We start from the raw sequence: 26811 nt of genomic DNA, 5'->3' as shown, positions 1-26811 counted from the left end.
ATTGAATCTGTAGATTGCTTTGGGTAGTAGAGTCATTTTCACAATGTTGATTCTTCCAATCCAAGAACATGGTATATCTCTCTATCTATTTGTATCATCTTTAATTTATTTCATCAGTGTCTTATAATTTTCTGCATACAGGTCTTATGTCTCCTTAATTAGGTTTATTCCTAGATATTTTATTCTTTTTGTTGCAGTGGTAAATGGGAGTGTTTTCTTGATTTCTCTTTCAGATTTTTCATCATTAGTGTATAGGAATGCCAGAGATTTCTGTGCATTAATTTTGTATCCTGCTACTTTACCAAATTCATTGATTAGCTCTAGTAGTTTTCTGGTAGCACCTTACGATTCTCTATGTATAGTATCATGTCATCTGCAAACAGTGACAGTTTTACTTCTTTTCTGATTTGGATTCCTTTTATTTCCTTTTTTTCTCTGATTGCTGTGGCTAAAACTTCCAAAACTATGTTGAATAAGAGTGGTGAGAGTGGGCAACCTTGTCTTGTTCCTGATCTTAGTGGAAATGCTTTCAATTTTTCACCATTGAGGATGATGTTGACTGTGGGTTTGTCATATATGGCCTTTATTATGTTGAGGAAAGTTCCCTCTATGCCTACTTTCTGCAGGGTTTTTATCATAAATTGGTGTTGAATTTTGTCAAAAGCTTTCTCTGCATCTATTGAGATGATCATATGGTTTTTCTCCTTCAATTTGTTAATATGGTGTATCACGTTGATTGATTTGTGTATATTGAAGAATACTTGCATTCCCAGAATAAACCCCACTTGATCATGGTGTATGATCTGTTTAATGTGCTGTTGGATTCTGTTTGCTAGTATTTTGTTGAGGATTTTTGCATCTACGTTCATCAGTGATATTGGCCTGTAGTTTTCTTTCTTTGTGACATCCTTGTCTGGTTTTGGTATCAGGGTGATGGTGGCCTCATAGAATGAGTTTGGAAATGTTCCTCTCTCTGCTATATTTTGGAAGAGTTTGAGAAGGATAGGTGTTAGCTCTTCTCTAAATGTTTGATAGAATTTGCCTGTGAAGCCATCTGGTCCTGGGCTTTTCTTTGTTGGAAGATTTTTAATCACAGTTTCAATTTCAGTGCTTGTGATTGGTCTGTTCATATTTTCTATTTCTTCCCAATTCAGTCTTGGCAGGTTGTGCATTTCTAAGAATCTTTCCATTTCTTCCAGGTTGTACATTTTATTGGCATGGAGTTGCTTGTAATAATCTCTCATGATCTTTTGTATTTCTGCAGTGTCCATTGTTACTTCTCCTTTTTCATTTCTAATTCTATTGATTTGAGTCTTCTCTCTTTTTTTCTTGATGAGTCTGGCTAATGGTTTATCAATTTTGTTTATCTTCTCAAAGAACCAGCTTTTAGTTTTATTGATCTTTGCTATCGTTTCCTTCATTTCTATTTCATTTATTTCTGATCTGATTTTTATGATTTCTTTCCTTCTGCTAACTTTGGGGTTTTTTTGTTCTTCTTTCTCTGATTGCTTTAGGTGCAAGGTTAGGTTGTTTATTCGAGATGTTTCCTGTTTCTTAAGGTAGGATTGTATTGCTATAAACTCCCCTCTTAGAACTGCTTTTGCTGCATCCCATAGATTTTGGGTCATCATATCTCCATTGTCATTTGTTTCTAGGTATTTTTTGATTTCCTCTTTGATATCTTCAGTGATCACTTCTTTATTAAGTAGTGTATTGTTTAGCCTCCATGTGTTTGTATTTTTTACAGATCTTTTCCTGTAATTGATATCTAGTCTCATAGCTTTGTGGTCGGAAAAGATACTTGATACAATTTTAATTTTCTTAAATTTACCAAGGCTTGATTTGTGACCCAAGATATGATCTATCCTGGAGAATGTTCCATGAGCACTTGAGAAAAATGTGTATTCTGTTGCTTTTGGATGAAATGTCCTATAAATATCAATTAAGTCCATCTTGTTTAATATATCATTTAAAGCTTGTGTTTCCTTATTTATCTTCATTCTGGATGATCTGTCCATTGGTGAAAGTGGGGTGTTAATGTCCCCTACTATGAATGTGTTACTGTCGATTTCCCCTTTTATGGCTGTTAGTATTTGCCTTATGTATTGAGGTGCCCCTATGTTGGGTGCATAAATATTTACAATTGTTATATCTTCTTCTTGGATCGATCCCTTGATCATTATGTAGTGTCTTTCTTTGTCTCTTCTAATAGTCTTTATTTTAAAATCTATTTTGTCTGATATGAGAATTGCTCCTCCAGCTTTCTTTTGGTTTCCATTTGCATGGAATATCTTTTTCCATCCCCTTACTTTCAGTCTGTATGTGTCTCTAGGTCTGAAGTGGGTCTCTTGTAGACGGCATATATATGGGTCTTGTTTTTGTATCCATTCAGCCAATCTGTGTCTTTTGGTGGGAGCATTTAGTCCATTTACATTTAAGGTAATTATCGATATGTATGTTCCTATTCCCAGTTTCTTAATTGTTTTGGGTTCGTTATTGTAGGTCTTTTCCTTCTCTTGTGTTTCTTGCCTAGAGAAGTTCCTTTAGCAGTTGTTGTAAAAGCTGGTTTGGTGGTGCTGAACTCTCTCAGCTTTTGCTTGTCTGTAAAGGTTTTAATTTCTCCATCAAATCTGAATGAGATCCTTGCTGGGTAGAGTAATCTTGGTTGCAGGTTTTTCTCCTTCATCACTTTAAATATGTCCTGCCAGTCCCTTCTGGCTTGCAGAGTTTCTGCTGAAAGATCAGCTGTTAACCTTATGGGGATTCCCTTGTGTGTTATTTTCCCTTGCTGCTTCTAATATGTTTTCTTTGTATTTAATTTTTGACAGTTTGATTAATATGTGTCTTGGCATAGTTCTCCTTGGATTTATCCTGTATGGGACTCTCTGTGCTTCCTGGACTAGATTAACTATTTCCTTTCCCATATTAGGGAAGTTTTCAACTATAATCTCTTCAAATCTTTTCTCAGTTCCTTTCTTTTTCTCTTCTTCTGGAACCCCTATAATTTGAATGTTGGTGTATTTAATGTTGTCCCAGAGGTCTCTGAGACTGTCCTAAGTTCTTTTCATTCTTTTTTCTTTATTCTGCTCTGCAGTAGTTATTTCCACTATTTTATCTTCCAGGTCACTTATCCATTCTTCTGCCTCAGTTATTCTGCTATTGATCCCATCTAGAGTATTTTTAATTTCATTTATTGTGTTGTTCGTCATTGTTTGTTTCATCTTTAGTTCTTCTAGGTCCTTGTTAAATGTTTCTTGCATTTTGTCTATTCTATTTCCAAGATTTTGGATCATCTTTACTGTTATTATTCTGAATTATTTTAATTATTTCCTTTTCGTTTGTTAGGTCTGGTGGGTTTTTATCTTGCTCCTTCATGTGCTATGTGTTTTTCTGTCTTCTCATTTTGCTTATCTTACTATGTTTGGGGTTTCCTTTTTGCAGGCTGCAGGTTCGTAGTTCCGCTTGTTTTTGCTGTCTGTCCCCAGTGGCTAAGGTTGGTTCAGTGGGTTGTGTAGGCTTCCTGGTGGAGGGGACTAGTGCCTGTGTTCTGGTGGATGAGGCTGGATCTTATATTTCTGGTGGGCAGGTCCACCTCTGGTGGTGTGTTTTGGGGGTGTCTGTGGACTTATTATGATTTTAGGCAGCCTGTCTGCTAAAGGGTGGGGTTGTGTTCCTGTCTTGCTAGTTGTTTGGCATAGGATGTCCAGCACTGTAGCTTGCTGGTCGTTGAGTGAAGCTGGGTGCTGGTGTTGAGATGGAGATCTCTGGGAGATTTTCGCCGTTTGATATTATGTGGAGCTGGGAGGTCTCTTGTTGACCAGTGTCCTGAAGTTGGCTCTCCCACCTCAGAGGCACAGCACTGACTCCTAGCTGCAGCACCAAGAGCCTTTCGTCCACACGGCCCAGAATAAAAGGGAGAAAAAGTAGAAAGAAAGAATTAGTAGAAGTAGAAAGAAAGAAAGGAAGAAAGGAGGGAGGGAGGGAGGAAGGAAGGAAGGAAGGAGGGAAGGAAGAAAAAAAAGAAAGAAAGAAGGTAAAGTAAAATAAAGTAAGATAAAATATAATAAAGTTATTAAAATAAAAAAATAATTATTAGGAGAAAAAAATTAACAGCAACAAAACGGACGGATAGAACCCTAGGACAAATGGTGGAAGCAAAACTACACAGACAAAATCTCATACAGAAGCACACACATACACACTCCCAAAAAGAAGAAAAGGGGAAAAAAATCATAAATCTTGCTCTCAAAGTCCACCTCCTCAATTTGGGATGATTCGTTGTCTATTCATGTATTCCACAGATGCATGTACCTCAAGTTGATTGTGGAGCTTTAATCTGCTGCTTCTGAGGCTGCTGGGAGAGATTTCCCTTTCTCTTCTTTGTTCTCACAGCTCCCAGCGGCTCAGCTTTGGATTTGGCCCCGCCTCTGCGTGTAGGTCGCCAGGGGGCGTCTGTTCTTCGCTCAGACAGGACGGGGTTAAAGGAGCCGCTGATTCGGGGGCTCTGGCTCACTCAGGCTGGGGGGAGGGAGGGGCACGGAGTGTGGGGCGGGCCTGCGGCGGCAGAGGCCGGCGTGACGTTGCACCAGCCTGAGGCGCGCCGTGCGTTCTCCCCCGGAAGTTGTCCCTGGATCTCGGGACCCTGCCAGTGGCGGGCTGCACAGGCTCCCCGGAAGTGGGGTGTGGAGAGTGACCTGTGCTCGCACACAGGCTTCTTGGTGGCGGCAGCAGCAGCCGTAGCGTCTTATGCCCGTCTCTGGGGTCCACGCTTTTAGCCGCGGCTCGCACCCGTCTCTGGAGCTCCTTTAAGCAGCGCTCTTAATCCCCTCTCCTCGCGCACCAGGAAACAATGGTCTCTTGCCTCTTCGGCAGGTCCAGCCCTTTTCCCGGCGTCCCTCCCGGCTAGGCTAGCCGTGGCGCACTAACCCCTGCAGGCTGTGTTCACGCCGCCAACCCCAGTCCTCTCCCGGCACTCCAACCGAAGCCCAAGCCTCAGCTCGCAGCCCCGCCCGCCCCCGCGGGTGAGCAGACAAGCCTCTCGGGCTGGTGAGTGCCGGTCGGTCCTGATCCTCTGTGCGGGAATCTCTCCGCTTTTCCCTCCGCACCCCTGTGGCTGTGCTCTCCTCCGCGGCTCCGAAGCTTTCCCCCTCCGCCACCCGCAGTCTCCGCCTGCGAAGGGGCTCCAAGTGTGTGGACACCTTTCCTCCTTCACAGCTGCCTCCCACTGGTGCAGGTCCCATCCCTATCCTTTTGTCTCTGTTTATTCTTTTTCCTTTTGCCCTACCCAGGTACGTGGGGGGTTTCTTGCCTTTTGGGAGGTCTGAGGTCTTCTGCCAGCGTTCAGTAGGTGTTCTGTAGGAGTTGTTCCACGTGTAGATGTATTTCTGGTGTATCTGTGGGGAGGAAGGTGATCTCTGCGTCTTACTCTTCCGCCGTCTTCCCGGAAGCCTCCTTATGGTCATACTTGGAATGGATATTTCTAGGTTTATATTTTGCAGGTTGTTTGTAAAATTGATCAACAGTAGCTCAGGCATTTTAAACTTTTTCCTCCCCCTCTTTCTTACTCTACTTCTATGATAAGATGACATTTCCATGTGCTACAGACTCCCTGGATGTACTCAGATTTTACTGGAACACCAGAACGGGAGGAGGGTGGAGTGAGGAATTATCGACAATAAGTTTTTATCATCACAAGAATTAAGAGCCTGGGGCATAGATAAAATAGGCCTTAGTCTATATTTTATTCCCAGTGCTGACATGTACAGCTCTCTCTCCCACAAAAGAAAGGGTGAGTAGAATTGTCATTGTTAGGGAATAACTTGGAATTGGCTCTTATTAAGCAATTATTTTCCAATGTCAAGAATAAATTATTTCCAGTACACCTAATACCTAAAGTACATGGTGTCCTGACCCTGTGGATGAGAACCCCTGGTGTTGCCGGAGAATCTGTGGGAACAAAGGGGGTAAACTCTAAAGCCTTGAGCCTGGGCTCCTGGGAGCCTGTATAATGGGTCGACTGGGGATGATCAAGAATTCTGTATGTCTGGAAATCTCTTTCAGTTTGGATCCAATCTATAAGTTAAAATCAGTTGCTTTAAAAACCCTCCCAAATGTTTCAGTCCCTTGGAGGAGGCTGGACAGAGCCTCAGGGGTGAGATCATTCAAGGTGCAGAAGACAGAGCTACAGTGTGTCTGCAAACAAGCCCAACCACCATGCACTGTGAGACAGGTGCTGCATTTCAAGAGGACAGAGAATGAGAGCAATTGCAGTAGGGCTCTGCTTGATAAAGACTGAACACTTAAAATTGCCACTTAAAGCAGTGGCAGACTGAGAATCATTTGCAGCCATATGAAATGCCTTGCTACAGAGAAACACCCCTAGAACCCCTGGAAATCGGTCTTCAGGTGACAGAATTGGGACTACGACAGCAGGAAAGGATGCAGACGGCATAGACCAGGGACGGGCCCCTTAGCCCTACCTGGGTACGAGTTTTCACTAGTTCCTTAGTGAGAAAGGCTTAGAAGTGAACACCAGAACTTTACAGAACAGTATCTGTCGTTTTCTGTTTGTTTTCTGGGTGTGGTGGCAGTCGCTGTGGTCCTGCTGGTGTGTGTGCACACATGCTTATATTAATTAGTCATCTCTAGCTTCTTATTTCATAGTGTGGGTTTCATCACTTTCAATGGACTCTTTATAAAGTCTTGAGCTGAAGAGTCTGTTCAGACTTTTTACAGACATATCTGTACCAGGTGGAATCAACTAAGTTCTTAGGAGATTCAAATCCTCCCAGGAGGCTGACCAGACAAAGAGCGATCCTTCCAGAGTGTGCCTGGGCTAGGCTTGGTGCAGTCTGGGCGTGTCCCACGATAGGCTAGTACAACAGCTAGCTTGCTTCTGGTCACATACTCACTGTTTATATTTGGCAGAGATAGGGAAGGAAACCCATTTACATATTCTTTTCTTCTCAAAGCGTTGGGAGAGAGAGAATCAAATTCTAAAGTCTTTCAAAATGCTATGTAAATGATTTAGATGTTATTGGATATCATGATATGATTTGGATGATTTAGAATTGGATGTCATGATATGATTGAAAAAGCGGCAAAGACTTGAATCTTGGGAGCAAATATTTGGTCCATTAATTACATCAAAAATAGGAAAATGAAATTTCCAAAAAGAGGCTAGTAGAAGCCCAATCAAATACAGATAAAGACTTTAAGACAAGGTCAGCATTAAATCATCAATTATTTTCTCTCTCTCTTAATTTCAGTGTGCTAGTTGGACATGAGAAATTATGGTGATAGGAACAAAGTGGGAACTCTGCTTGGTCATGGACACTCAGGGTAAAGCTGAGTCTGATCCCACCAAGACTTCTACAATGAGGTAGGCCATCTGTGGGGTGAGACACAAATTCTGAGCTTGGGGGGAATGAGCTTTACTTATGTAAATATGCAGTTCAAATAAAAGTGGTATCTGGAACAAGAATTTCTAAATCTATTTTTTGTCCAGTGGAGGTGAAGCATCCCCTCATTGTTGGTGCCTGCCATTTCTTAACTGTTGCTCTGGGAAGAACTTGCACTTGTACCTGTACTGAAAGCAGCACTTGAACGGAAGGTCTAGGGCAAGGCTGCTGGGAGTTACAGAATTGTCAGTCACTATAATTGGTAAGATTGCCTTGATGATCCTAAAAGACGTGCATTCTAATAATCCCTAAAAATATTTTTGGAGCAAAGCAGGGCATAAATACATAAACTGAAAATAAAAAGATGCATGTAACACTTTTGCACAGTTTAAGCAGTTTGTGATTAGAGAAAGGCTAGAAAGAAAAAAAGTCTCCAACCTATCCGTCTAGTCTCAGAGACTTCTGTTATACAGGCTTGATTTTTGAAGGTTCTGGTGGAGAGATGTGACCGGATTCATGGAAAGGAAGAAGGAGACATCAAACCTAGAGAAACAAGATTATTTACTTATTTATGGCTTATTAACATCTCTTAGGGTGGCAGCTCCATTTCTATTGCCTTAAATTTCTACATGGAGGGACTTCAATCAGAGCAGAGATTCTTATATTGGGGGGGGTCTCTTTGGAAGTCTGACAAAGCCTATGAGACCCCTTTAAAAATAATGTTTTTAAACATATACAATACGGTATTTAGGAGTATAGAAGAAATTAATTATAGCTAAAGGCCATTTTCAAAATACCAAAAAAAAAAAAAGTTGTGGTAAAAATGTATATGAGTTTCTTAATGCACTAAGTAACAAGATCGAGCAGCAGGTCTGAACTTGCGTGAGTCTCAAGTACTGGTGACCACGAGTGAGATTCCAGATCTCTCCACAGTAGTAACGAGCTATGAAAGCATTTGCCAGGGTCACATGTGCTGCTCATATGAGTCTGGCTTATTGCTTCCTTTCATAACAGAAGGAAATGCTAAATTTCAGCTAGAGGTTAGTAGGTCAGAGAGAGGTCGATGACAATAAAGAAGTCGTTTTTCCCCTTTCCAATTTCATAGTCCCCCGGAATTCTCTCCAGGGTCCCCGGGTTCACAGCCCCTGGCCACAGCTCTGCCCAGGAGGAGGTGGGTTTCTCTGCCTGGTGGCTTTGGAAGAGGAACTCAGCCTGCTCTGCTTAGCCTTTCCTGGGCCTCTTGCTTTTCCTTCCAGCCTGTCTGCACAATTCGTATCTTCCTCTCTGTTCTGTAGAGCTGTAAGGGAGACCTGCAGTTTTGATCTGTGCCAGCCACCGAGGGGGCAGATTTATCTCTTTCAGGGGTTGGTGTTCACAGGCCTTCGCAGTGGTACCAAATAAACCACATGCTCCAGTCTAGCTTTGATCAGCCATAAGGCTGGCATTTTGGTCTCCAAATGTCTCTGTGGTCCTCTGTCACCTCAAGGCAGCTTGAGTATGAGACTGAGGTGCGTAGACTCTGGAGGCAGATGGGCTGGGGGCATGGGTGGCCTCGTCTGCTCTCCACCTGGGACTTTGGAAAAGTGATTGATTTCTCCATCTCAGTTTCTGCATTTGTAAAATGAGGATGACAATAGAACCCAGCCTCTAGGGTTATGTGAGAATTAAAGGAGTTTATTCACATTAAGGTCTTAGGATGACATCGGGAAGGGGGTGTAAGCTCAATAAATGCTAGTTTTCATGGTTCTGAATGGGGTGTGGGGAAAGATATGCTGTTGATGGAACCCCCAGCCTTAGCAACTTCTACTTGGGATTTAAAATATCTAGTTGCCCAGAGCATATCTACTTGTGCTGGGTAAACACAACCAAAGTGTCACACTTTGCCTGTTTGGGGGGAGACAGAATCCCTGCATATGCACTGATAACGGCTGTGCCAGTTATTAAAATAGTGAGGCATTAGCTGCACTCTACGAAATCGCCAGTTTTGCAGTTTCCAAATGGTTAAATACCAGTAATTTCTCATGATTTAACCTGATATTTCCATACTGGTTGTTAAATACTGCCTCCCAGTCCCCAGAGGACCCCCTAAGATTCCCTGGAGCTCTCCAGCCACAGGGGTTTCCAGGATCTGGCTGTGGTGCCCGGCTGGCATCCATTTTCCCTGTCTGGTGCCCATGTAGTTATTAAGGGAAAGGTTTTTAAGAGTCTTTTTTTTTTTTAGCCTTTTTTTTTTTTTTGCGGTACGCGGGCCTCTCACTGCTGTGGCCTCTCCTGTTGCGGAGCACAGACTCTGGACGCGCAGGCTCAGCGGTCATGGCTCACAGGCCCGGCCGCTCAGCGGCATGTGGGATCCTCCCGGACCGGGGCACGAACCCGTGTCCCCTGCATCGGCAAGGCGGACTCTCAACCACTCCGCCACCAGGGAAGCCCAAGAGTCTTTTATTTACTGAGTATCTGATGACTTAAGACTGTGTAAGGCCCTCGACTTACGGTTTGAACTTCAATTTTCCTAAGCAATCACTTAAAAAACAAAAAGGCTTCAAGACCTCTGATTGTTCACTTTGAAACATCAAGGCATATGTGACAGGTTTTGAACCTCTATGCTATGTCCCTCTAAGTCTAATTATCTCAGATCTCAGACACCTAAGATTTAGTGTCTAGTTTTCTCAGGAGAAGCATAGTGTGAGGACTGACTAAGCTGAGGTTCCTCAAAGGATTATCAGCAGGTTCGGCTGAGGACAGGCTCCTAGGGGGCACGTGGTGGGGGTGAAGTCCCTGTGCCCAGCAGGGAGAAACAGACTGAACCTGGGAATTGGGTTATAGTGTTATTTCCCGGCACGTGTAAATCATCTCACACAACCAATCCGACATCTGAGCTAACCGGGGGGAGCAGACCACAAAAGAATGATTTTTTTGGCTTTTCAGAACCTCTGGAGTTGTCCCCTGTGATTTTTTTTCACGTCTGCGTGTTTCCCCTCCTGAAATACCATTCGCTGCTGAGGCGTGCGGCCCAGCCCACGTGGCGCTTCCTTCTCAAAGCCTCACAAGGCAGGTTCTACACTATGATGATTCCTGGGTCGCATCAAGGCTGCACACAGGCTGTGTTCACCAGGGATTATGCAGATCAGAACTTCCTTCTTCCAAAGATTGCAAAGGTAGGAGTAAGAGGCTTGATGGAGACATACACTAATTGAGCTCCTGTTATGAATCAAATGGTTCTGAGAAAAACTGTTTGATCACCCCTAGGCAAATACTTAGGTGCCAGGCATGTTCTAGGCACTGGAGATAGAATGAGAAGAAAGACACAGTCTCTACTCTCAAAGAGACACTGTTCCTAAGCTACCCTTCAAATCTAGATCTTTCTTTCCATTCACGAGGCACGGCTTTTAGTGAGGTTGTTTGCTAATCTCTGTCTCTTTTTGTAAGATCACATGAAAGCACAAATACATATGGAATGAGAACTAGATATATTTGCTTCGCTGTCAAATCCTTTCCTTCTCCAAATAAAGAATTGTAATCACCACCCCTCCACCTCGACCCCTAGATAGTCTAGTATAAAGTAGAAGGGCCACAGAAATAAACCGAGAGAAAAGAGCCTGGGGTAAATGTGCCTCTTTTCCCTTGTGACTGAAAACCAATGGACTTTTCCCATGCCTCTGTGGATCTTGGTGTGTAACACCCACGATAACACCAAGCGTTTGTCACCGGGGCTACAAAGGCGGTGCATATACAAGCCAGGCCACCTGCGTGGAGAAGCCTGCTTAATTTACCAGCCAGCATGGCGGATACTGAGAGGCCAGACTAAACTCAGCGGCGAGCTCATGCTCAGATAAGCAAGGTCAGACATCCCCGGGGCAGAGGCAATTACAGAAAAGGCAGCTCATTGCAGCCCAACAAATAGGTTGTCATTTGCTTCTTGCTTTCCTTTGGGCTCAGGGCCAGTGTTTTTCAGGGAGAGTTATATTGTAATATTCATTTGCCAAAAAAAAGAGCCGGTGCTTATTTTTTTGTAAGTACAACAAATAGTCTTATTAATCAAAATGTTTTGAATTTTATGGTTCTGGGGCCTAATTTTTCACTTTTAAGGTAAGTGGGTTTTAAAAAAATTGTTTGCATTTTGCTTATTTTTGCAACCATTTTGTGAAGTCTATTTTTTATTCGTGAGTCACTGTTGCATACTGAGCAGTTCTTTTTTATTTTTTAAATGAACTCTTACTGGAGTATAGTTGCTTTACAATGTTGTGTTAGTTTCTGTTGTACAGCAAAGTGAATCAGCCATATGTATACATATATCCCCCGTTCTTTTAATTTACTTCCCATTTAGGTCACCACAGAGCATTGAGTAGAGTTCCCTGTGCTATACAATAGGTTCTCGTTAGTTATCTGTTTCATACATAGTAGTGTATATATGTCAATCCCAATCTCCCAATTCATCCCACCCCCCCTCCCCCCCCCCAGTATCCATACATCTGTTCTTTATGTCTGTGTCTCTATTTCAGTGAGCAGTTCCTTTTTTTAATGAGAGTAATGTAACTGCTATATGTGACCAGGTGAAGATACTACAGATGAAGTATTCTGTACATTTTTGTGTCTAAACATATTTCTGATTGGGGAAGTTCCTCTGAGATGCTAGTGTGAAGTTCGTCTTTGGATGAGAATTTTTACAAAGAGTTGTGCATATCAATAGTATTTTCTAGTTAGCAAAATGACTTTGAAACAAACAATCTAGCTATGCGTCTAAGGAGCAACGTCTTTAATTGCCCTGTGATAAACTATCAGTGAAACACACAGCTGGATAACAGATAGCAATAAAACCTGTCAATAACATCAATATTGTTCTGCCTCACCAGCTCTGCTCACTTGTTTGAGTGCTGAAAGCAGAATTTTACTGGAGAATTAGTTAAAAGACACTTAGGCACGCTGGAACACATCCCACCTTTATGATATGATTTGGTGAATTTTTTGTCCTTCAAAGCTAATCATAAAGGAGCAAAACACATACAAAAATATTAGGTAAAAAGTTTCCTCCTTTGAGGACACGTGTGTCTAAAAGGAGAATGCAGGGCTTCCCTGGTGGCACAGTGGTTAAGAATCTGCCTGTCAATTCAGGGGACACGGGTTCGAGCCCTGGTCCGGGAAGATCCCACATGCCGCGAAGCAACTAAGCTGGTGCACCACAACTACTGAGCCTGCGTGCCACAACTACTGAAGCCCATGTGCCACAACTACTGAGGCTGCGCCCTAGAGCCCGTGCTCCGCAACAAGAGAAGCCACCGCAATGAGAAACCCACACACCGCAACCAAGAGTAGCCCTTGCTTGCCGCAACTAGAGAAAGCCAGCGCACAGCAACGAAGACCCAACGCAGCCAAAAAAAAAATAATAATAAATTAATTTAAAAATAAATAAATAAATAAAAGGAGAATGCAGCCAGTAATATCGGAGCTCAGATCAAATGCTGGCTGCGCCTGTTTCTTATGTATGAACACTGTGAACTGGACCAGTGTGATTACCATCTAATTAGGGTGAACTTCACTTGAGGTTAGTAAACACTTTCATCACAGCAGACCACATTCTTGGTCTGCTTTATGATGTTTATTATTAAACATTTTGTGATATTCACTCTGCTGGACTCTTAATGTAATTAGGTGATTTTTGCATATCAGTCTGATTTGGGTGGATGGGAATTACCATGATTTTATATTCCAGGTAGGAGACTGAACATATTTAAATTACCTTTCAGGAAGAAACAAGTAAAGATTAAGACCCAGAGAGTGTGTAAGGCTGTGGTGACTGTGTCCTCTAGCTGTCCCGCAGGCTGCTCCAGTGCCCTTCTGATAACAGCCCTCTGTTTTCCTGTTAGTGCTAACCCTGCACGTTCCACATGAACCTGGTGGGGCTGGTGGTCACAGTGGCCTGTCGTCTCCTCACCATGGGAGCGAGGCACATGCCTCAGACTATCCCTTTGGCACAGCTACAGTGATTGGTTCGGAGATTGGTACGTGGACCAGTTTAAGCCAATCACTGACTGCCTCCCCTAAAATGTCTCAGCTGGAGTTAACCATTTTCTGCTGGAGTGGCTAAAAGGAGAGGATGCAGCTGGCAGCCACCGGAGGTCACCTTGGAGAGACACAGGTTGAAGAATGAAGCCAAGCTAGATGGGCAATTGGTTTAGGAACTCAAGCACAGCATTCTGTGTTTTACAGCTCAGGGGTAAATGACAGAGTTCCTTCCGAACAGAGAGAAACAAGGCTTTGGTTCAATGCCTGGGGAAAGAATCTTTCTCTTCCTCCCTCCCTGTCCCCATTCACTTGTCCCTCTGTGGACATGAACATAGAAGCACAGAGCCCTAATTGATTCATGTAATCATCCTATAACCATAGGGCAAACAACCTTAGGATGGAGCTGACATGGTGTTTAGCAGAACAGAGAGAGATAGAAAGAACCTGAGTGTTTCATGACACTATCCAGTCCCCCGATCATCCAAACCTTATCAAGACTTCCAGATAAGTAAGTCATATGTTCTGCGTTAAAACCTTTAGTTTTCAAAAAGCTAATGTAACCAATACAATGAGTTTGTTAGTGTTCTTTTCTGGGCTCAGGTTTTGAGTCCAGGAGAATAAATACAGCAGGGAAAGACGTAAAAGGAAAATATTTCCCAGAGGAGGACTGAATAGGATGGAACACAGAGAAGGAGCATGGAACACCAGAAAAGAAACGTTTCATGCTTTGCAATGTGCTGGAGGGTACACTCTCTCCAAGTAGTCTGAAGATATGATTACTTTTTCCTATTACTCAGGGATAACGGCTCCTTTTCTGTAATTTTCCTTGAAACCCTCTAAATCACGCTACACTGAAGGAAAGACCTGCCCAGTGTTTCCAGGTAAAGAGCATAAGGTTGGGCCACAAGTCCAGCAAACAATAATAAGAGCTAACATTAATATTTACGAACCACATTCCACTTTACAAAGGGCTGCCACTACGTAACTCCATTTGAGCCTGAGAACAACTCCCTGGAGTAAATTTGTATAATCTACATTGTACAGATGAGGCAACCAAGACTCAGGGAGATGAACTGAATGGTACAGGACTGCCCGGCTGGTGTAGAGAATCCAGGACTAAACGCTAGAGTCCCGACTCAGGGGCTTCAATGCTTCAGCCACCTCGCACTGCTCCTCTGCTGTTCCACGTGGCCTCTCTGTTCCCTGGCAGGCAGCTCCTTCCTCTGAACTCAGAATCAGCTTTCCTTGTTGGCATCCCTTTGGAAAGGCAGCCCCAAGGCTTTCCTTATCGGTTTGTGGTTGCTAGAGTTCTCTTACCATGAAAAGGGCCATATTTCATGGTATCTAATCCCCTTCCTTAACCACTCCCTCTTCTCCGTGACTTCACCGGGCTTCCTGTTGGTTTTGAATTAGGAACACCCTCTGTGGACAACTGGAGTCAATTTCTGCATTTGATCCAAAGGCAAAGCAACTGAATGAATTCTACACAGTGGTGAACGTAGTGGATCATTACATCTTAAGTAAGCCCCAGGAAATGTGATGAAACAATAGAAAAATTATCCTTCATATGAGCTGAGAGTGAGTAAGCTCTTGGGTTTTTAATAATACCCATGAGGTGACTGATGTCTTACCATAAATATGGAAGAAAAAAAAGAAGAAAAAAAATGAAAAGGCGTGAAAAGGCAGGAGAGAGGCAGAAATAAATAGCTGTACAAACACTGGGAATCAAAGAGGATATATATGCAATAATTTTCTAACCTCTAAAGTTTTTCTCTCATTTCTGAGTTAAATTAGGTATTGCCTGCTAAGCACAATTAGCCGTCCCACAGGGGCTCTTGGGTACCGCTGAATGCATTAACTCAGTAATTTGTGGGATGGGCTGATGGAGTTAGCAGCTGACAAAATGGCAGATAGAATCCAGAACCTTACTGACTCACAAACCAGTTGATCTGGCCCCCAAACGTCTATTATGTTTATTTGTTAATCTCATGTACAGAATATAGAGAACTTACGAAATGGTGTTGATCATTTCCTATAGTTGTTTACTTTTCCTTCTCCCAGTAAGCGCTTACAAATTAAAATGAGAAGTAAAGGTTAGGAATTAATGGGTCAAATTTTGTTTTAATCATTTTCCCCAGTGCTCATTTGCATTTCTGATGGCCGAAATCCCTCCCTTCCTGCTTTAGTGAGGCATGCTATTGTTTCATTCTGTCTTATAAATATATCATGATTTAGCTAAGGTGAAACTTGGAAGAGGGTCAGAACATGCTAACCAGGGATTATTAGGTCAAGAGAACTTTCAGTCATATCGTCCTAGACTTCCAGTCCTGCTGTGTGGCTCGTGCTGTCTTTGAATCTCCTGATGTGGGAGATTTGGGTGCTGGGGTGTCTACACCCAAGAAAATGATAGGATGAATTTCATATATACTTCGACTTCATCTTTTATAGTTGGGTGGCAGCCAATTTATTTAAAGCACAGATGAATAAGAGGAGCTCTGAAAGGGAACATTTGACTCATCCTTATCTTTACTTTGAGGATGACGATAATCCTTGGAGTCAAGGAACATGAAAATAAGCCATGTAATGGTGGAGTCCTCTGATTAGCTTCATTAATAGGACTGTGAGATTTATTGAGAATAATTAAAAATTGGATTTGTTACAAGTCTTAAATGTTAATATGAAGAAGTTAATAGAAGGAAAGCTTTTAGATATATCAGATGAAAGGGTTAGTTATAGTATAGGTAAATGTGGGAAAACATCTGCAAGGTTTATCCACATAACATTTTTTAAGCTGTCATGCCAGTGTATTTGTGTAGTAAAAACTGTCCAAGGGAACAGATACCATGGCATGCTCATCCTAGCTAGTGTTTCTCTGAATTGATGGAGGGGAACTTGGTAACTGGAGAAAAGGCATATGAGTTGTGCAATCATTCTGAATTTGCATTCACTTAATGAAAGATTTTTAATGCTTTAATTTGCTTTTACTTTCTCTGGACTTCACGATTCTTATCTCACTGCCTTGGTATGCATTTACATAGCATAGCTCAGTTGTCCAGGACTTTTTTTTCTTTTCTTTGTTTTTCCACTTTCTATCCAATCCAAAGCGGAGTTGAGATGAGGGATGAGGGCCGGATAATATTAGCGAGTCATGAATAGGTCAGGGAGTATGAGCAAGCCGTGCTGCAGCTTCACGCTGCTTACAGCTTTTCTCTCGTAAGGTTTCTGATCTGTATGTGTTTGGCAATGGTGAGAGTCAAAGGAGGTCATCTTTCCAGTTCCTATTTCAGAGAGAATAACAGGCAGACAGCGGCAGCAAATAGTCACCGTTATTTAGCACACAATAGAAATGCTTTTATATCCCTAATCTCATTTAATCCTTTCAATAACCTGGGAGAAAGGCAGTGTTACTACATTTGATAGATGAAGAAAAGGAGATGCAGAAAAGTCAGGTAATGAGCTCAAATTTGCACAGCTGGTGAATGAAAGTGTTAGAGTTTAAACCCAGCTTTGTCTTCTGCGAAAGCCTGTGCTTTTGTTACTCTACTTGGCTGCTTTTTGGAAAGCAAGGTTTTGAGAAGGTAGGGGATGAGATGGGGGCCACTGGTTATACCAGTCTTTCTACATTTGTCACATTCTGTCTTGGTTACATTTTCCTCTGGCTTCTCCATCCACCACGCCCAAGCAAGAACAATGGGGACATTAGTTGTCACTGGTTCACAAGTAAAAGAAGCTAGTCTTGTAAAGCCAACTTCAGAAGGCGGTTCTGCCATGTTTCCACGTTCTATACCAGAGGCTCAGCTCTTTGCATTGAGCAAATTATCAAGAAATCATTTAGAGGAGATTCCCCGTGAAATGTAGATACGTTTTATTTCAAAATTTGGGTACAAAAGATCCATTATCATTTATTTGCATCTCAGTCTTACTCTGTCGGCTCTGTTAGTCTGAGTCAGTGGTTCTCAAGCCTTGGTATGAATAAGACTCATCCAAGGGTGAATCAGTTGGCGTTCTTCAGTTGCAAGTAACAGAAATCTTCTCCGGTTACTGTAAGCAGCAAGGGTTCAGGCAGCTCTCAGAACTAGAGGGAAGCCTGGAGAACAGGGACAGAAAAAGGAGAGAGACAGGCAGCTCTAAGGGTATAAATAGGAGGAACTAATTTTTTTTTCTCTCTACACTCAACATTGTGATTTCATCAAATTCCAGGATTTAAAAATAACTATCTATAGTAGTCAGAATTCTAAGATGGCCCTTAAGATTCCCACCCTCTATGTATTAGTCAGTGTTCTCTGGAGAAATAGAATCGATAGGACACACACACACACACATATATATATATATATATATATATATATATATATATATAAATAATATATATGTGAGATATATATACATATATATATAATATATATTGTGTCCAGTATTTTTGCCATAAGCATCTTTGCCACAGGCATCTACATTGCGTAATTAATTGGCTGTAAAACAATATTGCCATGCAAGATAAAATAACTGGTTGACAGTTTGGTTTCCTTTCTCCATTGACACGATACTCCCATTTGTATATCACATACATCTTAGCCCTCATAACGGTCTATACAGTGATGAGTGGACATGACAGTCTTAAAATAGTGGATGATAGCAATGATGTATATGGACTTGATAGAAAATACAGTGATAAAACTTACTGGAAATGTGAAATAAGAGACTGTAAAGTCAGATTATATACCATTAGAAAATGATAACTTATCAATTTACAAATCCTTTGGTGATTTGAAGGCCCAGAGTTGAAGGCGCACATTTCCCATAGAACTTTGGAACGTCTATCAATGAACATGGGACAGTGTGCCAAGAACAAAAAACAGTGCAGAGGCTTTTACAAGACAATACAAAGCTTCGTGTACAGATATGCAGCCTAGTATCTAGAAACTGATACCTCTCTTGATGAAGGAAGAAATTTTGGCAAAAAAGAGAAGTGTGATGCTAAATGAGGAGACAAATCAACAAGCAAAAAAAAAAAAGTATAAAATACTATGAATGAAAGACCTGGAAGACAAATGTTTAGGTACAACCACGAGATAAAATTAGTTATTTGTGTACTACTGCCATGAATCTACATGCATTTAAATGTATTCATGTATTTTATATTTTGCAATAAAATGTTATTCATTTCTCATGCTTCATGTTTATGTCCTTTTGCATATCCCTTTTAGAATTCTTCGTGGTTTTATTTTTTTTGGCAAAATTGCCTTATGGCCAATTAGTTTTGCAGTGAAAATGTAAAGTCTTCTTAACTTTGTTATTTATTTTTCATGTTTCATTATGTCCTTTTTAATGTCCCTCTTTTTTTGTTGTTGTTATTTTATCTTTTATGACATAATTGTCTTACAGCCAGTTAGTTATGTGGTGAAAATGTTTGTGATGAAAATGCTTGTGGCAAAAATGCTTATGGCAAAAGTACCTTTGTACTTTGTGCCTTTGTACAAAGTGTACAAGTACCTCTGTATACACACACACACACACACACACACACACACAAAGAGATTTATTATGAGACATTGGTTCACGTGATTAGGAAACTGAGAAGTCATACAATCTGCTGTTTGCGAGTTGGAGGCCCAGGAAATCCGGTGGTGCACTTCTAGTCCAAACCTGAAGGCTGGAAAACAAGGAGCGCCCATGTTCCAGCTCAAGAGAGAGCAAACTCACCCTTCCTCAGCCTTTTCGTTCTATTCAGGCCCTCTACAGGTTGGATAATGCCTGCTCGCACCCATGAGGGTGATCTTCACTCAGTCTACCATTCGGGTGCTAATCTCTTCTGGAAACACTCTCACAGATACACCACAGATAATGTTTCACCAGCTATCTGGGTACCCCTTGGCACTGTCAAGTTGACACATAAAATTTACCATCACACCCTGGTATACACGTCCTGTATAATCCCCTCCCCTTGAGTATGGGTGAGATTATGAATATGATGGGATATTGCTGCCAGGATCAGGTTACTAATCAGTTGACTTTGAATTCATCAAAAGAGAGGATTATCCTAGGTTTGTCTGATCTAATCAGCCAAGCTCTTAAAAGAGAGCTGAGCCCTTCCTGGGGTGAGGGATTCTATGAGAAAGAGATTCTCTTGCTGACCTTGAAGCTGAAATCTGGCAAGGACTGGCCACATGGCAGGGAGCTGTGGGGGTCTCCAGGAGCTGAGAGTGACTCTGGGCACCAGCCAGTCAGAAGGTGGGACCTCAGCCTTATGGTTGCAGGAAGCTGAATTCTGCCCTCAAGCCAGCTTGGAAGAGGACCAAAGCCTCACTGCAGCCCCAGCCAAAATCTTGACTTCAGCCTATGAGAGCCCAAAAAGGGAATTCAGCCACACTGTGTCTGGACTTCTGACCTGCAGAATGGCTGAGGTAATAAATGGATATTGTTTTAAGCTGCTCAGTTAGTGGTACTTTGTTACAGAGCAATAGAAAATAAATATATACCATCCACATGCTGATGACTCTAAAATTTGTATTTCCAGCCCAGCCTTCTCTCCTGAACTTCAGTCTGATATCCAACCACCTACCTAACATCTCTACTTGGATGTCTAACCAGACATTGCAAACTTAACATGTCCCCAACTGGGCTCCCCAGCTTCCCTTTCTCCTAGCTCACTTCTCCTGCAGCCCTTTTGTGTGAAAAATAACAACGCTGTACTTACAGTTGCTTAACTCAGAAACTTTGAATCATGTTTCATGGTCAGTCCATCAGTTTGAAACTTTGACTCTAGTTTCAAAATATCTCCGGGATTAACCACTTCTCAGTAATGCCTTTGCTATCACTTTGAGCTATGTCCCCAATGTGTTTCACATGGAATAGTGCCGTAGTTTCTCACTGGACTCCCAGATTTCATCCTGGCTTTCCTACAGTCTATTTTTAACGCACCAACCAAAGTGATGTTGTTAAATGAAAGATCAGGTCGCTCATCTGCTTAGAACCTTCAGTGGCTCTCTGGTAGACTGAGTTACTGGTCCCGATTCTCCATCTCTTCCTTGGCCATATGACTTTGCAATCCCTCTCATTAGAGGGGAAGTATGCTGCCCTATTCTCTGACTCGGGCCTGGCCATGGACTTGCTTTGGGCAAGTAGATAGAAGTGGGGAGAGGTGTGCAGTGTCTCGGTCCTTAAAAAGCCCAACTTGTGTTTCCACTTGCCCTCTGTACCCTGCCCTGGCTGTGAGGACATGACGTGGCTAGCCCAATTGTTCAAGGAGGATGAGAGACATGTGGAGCAGACACAGGCCCAAGCTGCCACTTCATGCTGTCCAGCTGAGCCCAGCCTAGACTTGGCTGGTTCTAAGCTGCCCAGTAGGCATGTGAGCAAAAGAAATGTTTATACATGTCCCAGAGAGTCTGCGCATGTTTCTTTCCAAGCAATAGCTGACTGAGACAGGTTCAGAAGAGAAGCCAAAGTATTTCCAACAGTCTACAGAGCCAATAGGCTCTGTGAATTCTATCCCCACAATAGCCCTAACCTCTTCCCTACCACTCTCTGCTCAATTGCTGTGCTCCAGCTGCACTGGCCTCTTTGCTTATCCTTGACCTTGCTCACTTCCACTCAGGACTTCGCATTTGTTTCCTTTGAGTCTCCTGGTTTGCCCTCCACTGCCTTCGGGTTTTCACTCAAATGTCATCTCATTGAGAGCTGTTTGCAATTACAACCTCATCCATCTTCTTTCCCTGCCTCTGTTCCTTGGACTATTTTTCTTACAGTGATTTAAAAAAAATTTTTTTACAGTACTTATTGCACTGCTACATATTTTATTTATTTTACTTTTTACTGGTTGACAACCCTCCCACCCCCAACTAGAATGTAAGCTTCACGAGGGTAGGGATTTTCGTCTGATTTGTTCACTCCTGAATCCCTAGTTCCTGGATTGGTGCTCAGTAATATTGATTGAATAAATATCAACATAAATGAAATAATTTCTGATCATTTTAACAGGGAGCTACTTTTTTTTTTTTTTCTCGTACTGTATCATTCTGCTGAAGAACCAAGTCTCAGGAGGGATTAAGCCTGGCTTGGATCTCATTTCCACTCCTTGGCCAGGGCAGAGCAAGATACTTTTATTCATAGTCCCTCCAATGCAGAGGGGAGATTCCTGGGTGTAACCTAAAGAAGGGGGAATGGATGACAGGAAACCCAATACCAGAGAGTGGTCTTTTATGCTGGGCTCAAGCTAACTGTGCCCATCCTGATACCTTATTCTAGAGCTTCCATCTCAGTGTCTGTGGCTCACATTTTGAGAAACATAAGATGCAGTAAAACACATTAGGAAAGTCCTTTGAGAATCTAAAGAAAGATGGGGAAATTGAGTCTCTCCTCCATGTGCAAGGGGAAGAGGAAAGCCCATCTGAAGCCTTTGGACGAAATAAGTCCTGGGCATCTGGGGTGATGAACCCACACAGAATAGGAAGCATCCCCAGGGATTAAAGAATCCCCAGCCTTCCCTAACTGTTGGCATCTGGAATCCCGGATTGAGCCCTTCACCATCCCTCCGGTCTTTTCTCCACCAGAACCGCCATCCCAGGTCTCAGAGGCCCCGTGGGCCTCGGCTGCTATTTCCTGATTAGCAGGGAAGAGGTGAAAGGTAGCTTCTGCCTGGCGTCAAGGCTGCCACGCTGGTTGGCCTCCCAACGGCACTTTTCCACTGTCGCCTGTGATGTGCAGGTCTCTGTGACTGCAGTGCACTTCAGTTGCATGGAGCCTGTGACGGGCCCCTGTGGGCTGGCCCCAGGACCTGACCGCACCGTGCAAATGTAGGAAAGAGCATTCTGAGCGACAGATACCAAGCAACTGGCCCATTTTTGGAAAGCAGATTATTTGTAAGTTGGAAGTTGTCTGCACTTTTAGGGAAGGAAAATTACACAGCCTTTCTAGGTAAAGTGACTCAACATTTAATAGTTTGCTGAGATGGACTTCCTTCCTTACCAATCCTCCTGCCAATTTGATGTAAACATTAACTTGGGATGTCGGTCATGAAGCTGGAATATGGTCTTTGATTTGCACAAGAAGAAACACTCGTCCCCAGCTTTTACCAGCGTGCCTTTACCATGGCTTAATCACTCAATTATTCATCTTCAACACTTTCTGTTCAGTGGGAGTAAATATATTTCTTTTTTCTTTTTTCTGAATTTTATTTTATTTATTTTTTTCTACAGCAGATTCTTATTAGTTATCCATTTTATACATATTAGTGTATATATGTCAATCTATATTTCTTATCTATAGATAACTCATGTAAAAATTAATTAAGGAGGTGAAATTCCATGAATAACTGTGAGCTCTTTAGAGATAGTTGTTATTTAAATTCATAAATTTATTCTGCATTTTGCTAATGTGTTTATTGGTTTGTCATCTTACGTACTGTTATTAGTTTAAGCCATTTAACATTTTACTTATAATTTTAATACCATAGGGTATTTCTCTTTTAAAATTTTATTTATTTATTTATTTTATTCTTGGCTGTGTCGGGTCTAGTTGTAGGATCGTTTGTTGTGGCGCGTGGGCTTATTTGCCCCGCGGCATGTGGGATCTTATTTCCCTGACCTGCTATCGAACCCATGACCCCTGCATTGGAAGGTGGATTCTTTACCACTGGACCTCCAGGGAAGTCCCTACCACAGGTATTTCTAAGTCCTGGAAATTAGGTTTGAAGGGTCAGAAGTGCTTGGATAATGATAACAATAGTAGCAACAGCAGCAGCAGTAGTAGCAGTAATAATAATAATAACAATCATAATAAACCTAGAAACAATCATTTCTGAAAATTCCTCGTGTGCAGTAGACAGTGCTATTCTGTCCTTTAAGCTTTCAAATCCCTGATTCTTCTCACGAGGTTCATTTAGGGAGTGCAGGCTTTAATAAAGTCAAGTGAATATGGGTCTGAATTCCACCTCTGCCACTGAACTGGCTGTGTGATATCCGGCTAGTTACTTAACGTCTCTGTAAAGTGGGGATAGCAATTCCTATCTCACAGGATCTTTGTGAAACTAAAGTTAAATGCAGTGGTGTAAATAAAGGCCTGGGCATGAAGTCAAATAGTCATCTCTTAAAAAACGACGGCTCCTAATAATGATATACATAAATCGTATGTTACACATAGCAAAGCTCCTTATCTGTGTGAACAGTCAAAGAGGAGTTGAACGAATATGGAAAACTCCTGCCGCTCAGGACTCCAGGAGACAGCACAAACGTTTGGATTTTGGTTGATCATCACAATTTGCTAACCGTCAGTAAATGAGAAGATAGAGGAACTTCCAAGGACTCTGCCCTGAACTACATCCCCAAATCTAAGATGCGCACAGCATCAATTGTTGCTTCTAAACACTTTTTTACTTTCTTACTGAGGTTTCAGTCTTTGAGTTGTGCAAATACCATCCATAAACAGCAGAGTTCATGGGAGGTGGAGGCTGGGAGGCAGGAAGGACACCCTTTAAAAAATCCTTTGCCCAGGATAATTGTAAACACTGGAGAATGCTGCAGGCAAATTAGCATCGTAATCTATGGGAGCAGAAGGCGTGGTGATGATTTTCCCATAAGAAATACATCTATTTTGGAATTCTTAGTAGCTTACTACTTTCTCTACCATGGGAGTCAACACAGTTTGGATTTACTGACTCACCGTCTCTGGAGTGTTTTCCTCTGAATTTTAAACCAAGAGAAAAAAGAAGAAGAGATAAAGAATGGTGGAAGAAATGCAAGGTCAGGAAGAAAAACAATGGGGAAAAAAAAGGAGAGAAGAGGAAATGGAGAGGCGGGGAAAGTAGAGCAAAGGAAGGAGGGGAAAGAAATCAGTGTGCCTCTACAGAGGGTTAGAGTTAAAACATCATATTCCACTTTCTTCCAACTGAATAAAAGTCGAAAATCTTCTCTGATTATTTAAGTATTATTGAAAATATTGGTTCAAAATTTGAGTGTTTTTTCAATCTGTAAGCATTTTATTAAGCTAACTGCAAGTGTGTTTTGAGTATTTACTGTGTGTCTAACTTTGCCAGGTGCTGAGGTGACAGGCTGGGCTTACCGATGGATCAATATCTGCTCCCTCAGAGCCTGTGGTCTGGTTGGGGATTTAAAACAATTAGAAAATTAGATAGCCTATAATCAAGAAGCAAAATTGATAGAAAGGCAGTTTGTTTTAATTCCACAGGCTTCTAGAAAGAACAACAAAAAAAAGAGTGGCCGAGCTAAATACCTTTGGGAAGTTCTGCAACCTGCTGCTACTAGGAGGATCACTGTATTACTGTATTACTTTTCCCTCCTACAGTAAAGGAACTGTCTTAGCCCAGGTTTCCTCAAGGGCAGAGGCTGCCTAGGCTGTGTGCAGGGAGTTTATTAGGGACTGTGAACCCAGACAGCAAAGGGGAGTGAGGATGGAAGGAAGGAGACGAAGCCAACACAAGTGTCGGTTACTGAGTCTGAGTCGCCACCATGAAGGCCACCTGGTGCTCGACCCTGTGGGCCTTTTCTGCTGGCAAATGAAACCAAATCATGGGAAAGTAGGGTGAGAAGTTGAGAAAGAGAGGATGGAATCTCGAGAGGCATCATTTCAGCCTGGGACTGGAGCCCTGTCAAATGTGTCTCAGAATTGTCCACCTAGAAGACGAAAAAGGGAACATTGATCCACTGGCTTCTGAAATGCCTTGGTCAAGGACGACACCCACATGGATTGACTCCCTGCTCCTCTGGGTTGCACTTACAGGATTGCTGGGCAGTCCCCATGGGAGAATAGTGCTGCGGGGTCAGAGATGCTCTGCGGTGGGAAGTGAGAGGCTCCAGGCTGTTGACCAAAGTGAGGCGTTGCCAACTGGCATGTATGTCAGCCTGGTTAAAGCCTCACGGACTTGGACTCTACGAGCAGTGGATGGAGGAAGTGGCGGACCCAAGAAGATTCGGGATGGTGCACGAGTGCTGGCCCATCCAGACACCTGTGGAAGCTTTAAAAATTCTTGTTATCTGCCATCCCGTGGAATTATTCTTCTTCTGAATATTGGTAAACATGGGAATACTTTCTTGGATAGGAGTTGGTCCAATTTCAGACAGGGGTCTATCCAGAGGCCCAAATAATTTTTCTTAAATCTCTCTTTTTCTCAACTTTTGCCCGTCTTTGCTGTGTTTTGAATTCATTTGCCAATTGGCTTCTTTGCCACGTGGTAGGAAAGATGACCTCTGGTAACTTGCACTAGTTCACCTGTCCCACTCTTCCTTTTGCTCCTCGGCACACAACTGGACTATTTATCCCAGCCTCACCTGCAGTTAGGTGTGACCATGTGATGGGCTCTGGCTCATGGAAGGTGGGCAGAGTGGTACACGCCATCGTCCCTTGTGAACTTTCACTCTCTCTCTTACTCTCTTTCCCCAGCTGCCAGTAGGCTGCAGAGGATTCAGTGAGGACACCATGGCCCTGGGATGGAGGAAACCTGGGTTCCCGAGTCACTGCATGGAAGGTCACCTGCCAATCGCCCATATTGGAGTGTTGTTAGGTAAGAAAAACACCGCCGTAGTGGTTTAAGCCCCTGCGATTTTGGTATTGTTTACTATAGCACTTAGCCTCCCCTAATACCCTCTCATGATCCACATGTCCCCATCAATTCTTTTTTTTTTTTTTACATCTTTATTGGAGTATAATTGCTTTACAATGGTGTGCTAGTTTCTGCTTCATAACAAAGTGAGTCAGTCACACACACACATATGTTCCCATATCCCTCCCACCCTCCCTATCCCACCCCACTAGGTGGTCACAAAGCACCGACCTGATCTCCCTGTGCTATGTGGCTGCTTCCCACTAGCTAGCTATTTTACGTCTGGTAGTGTATATATGTTCATGCCACTCTCTCACTTTGTCACAGCTTACCCTCCCCGCCCCCATCAATCCTTGAAAAGAATTCTCATTATCTCTACTCGAGTTATTTGGCAAACACACTGGACTAATGAGAATTTCCAGGGGACAGGATGGGGGGCAAGGCGGAGATGCTTGATCTCCACCAGAAACACATGGAAAGGAACCAAATAGTTTATAAAGTGAAGGGATATGGGACAGAAAAAAAAAAAAAAGATGGCATGGCCGTTGTTACGGGATGATACACCAGCATCGGATTCTAGGCTTGGCTTTACCATAACTGAAGTGTGCAGCCCTGGGCATGCCACTCACCTATTCCAGGCCTTGGTTGCCTCCTCGGGACAATGTGAGAGTTGGGTTAGGTGATTTCTACTGCTTTTTCTCAACTCTGAGATAATTTGGTAATAAGATGATAAGAGAGTAAGCTGGACAGTTCCTATTCTTTCCTATGTGGATTGAGTGACACTGCAGAGGGCCCTTCTGCTCCCTCATCTTTACAAGCATCGTGGGGATCGTGGGCTGCTGGCACTCATCCTTGGCA

General features: G+C 42.6%; 1 long non-coding RNA gene across 1 annotated transcript; it reads left to right on the top strand.

Moving 5' to 3' along the window:
* The first annotated feature begins 4600 nt into the window (after positions 1-4600).
* LOC307187921 lies at positions 4601-26034 on the top strand. Its single transcript, XR_013828720.1, has 4 exons — positions 4601-5046; positions 7269-7381; positions 10326-10555; positions 25794-26034. It is a non-coding gene; the product is annotated as an uncharacterized lncRNA (long non-coding RNA).
* Positions 26035-26811: the final 777 nt, after the last annotated feature.

The sequence above is a fragment of the Stenella coeruleoalba genome (genome assembly GCF_951394435.1).
Source record: "Stenella coeruleoalba genome assembly, chromosome: 6".
NCBI classification, from domain to species: domain Eukaryota; kingdom Metazoa; phylum Chordata; class Mammalia; order Artiodactyla; family Delphinidae; genus Stenella; species Stenella coeruleoalba.
Note: the sequence above shows the minus strand (reverse complement) of the source record. Positions and strands in the feature narration are given on the sequence as shown.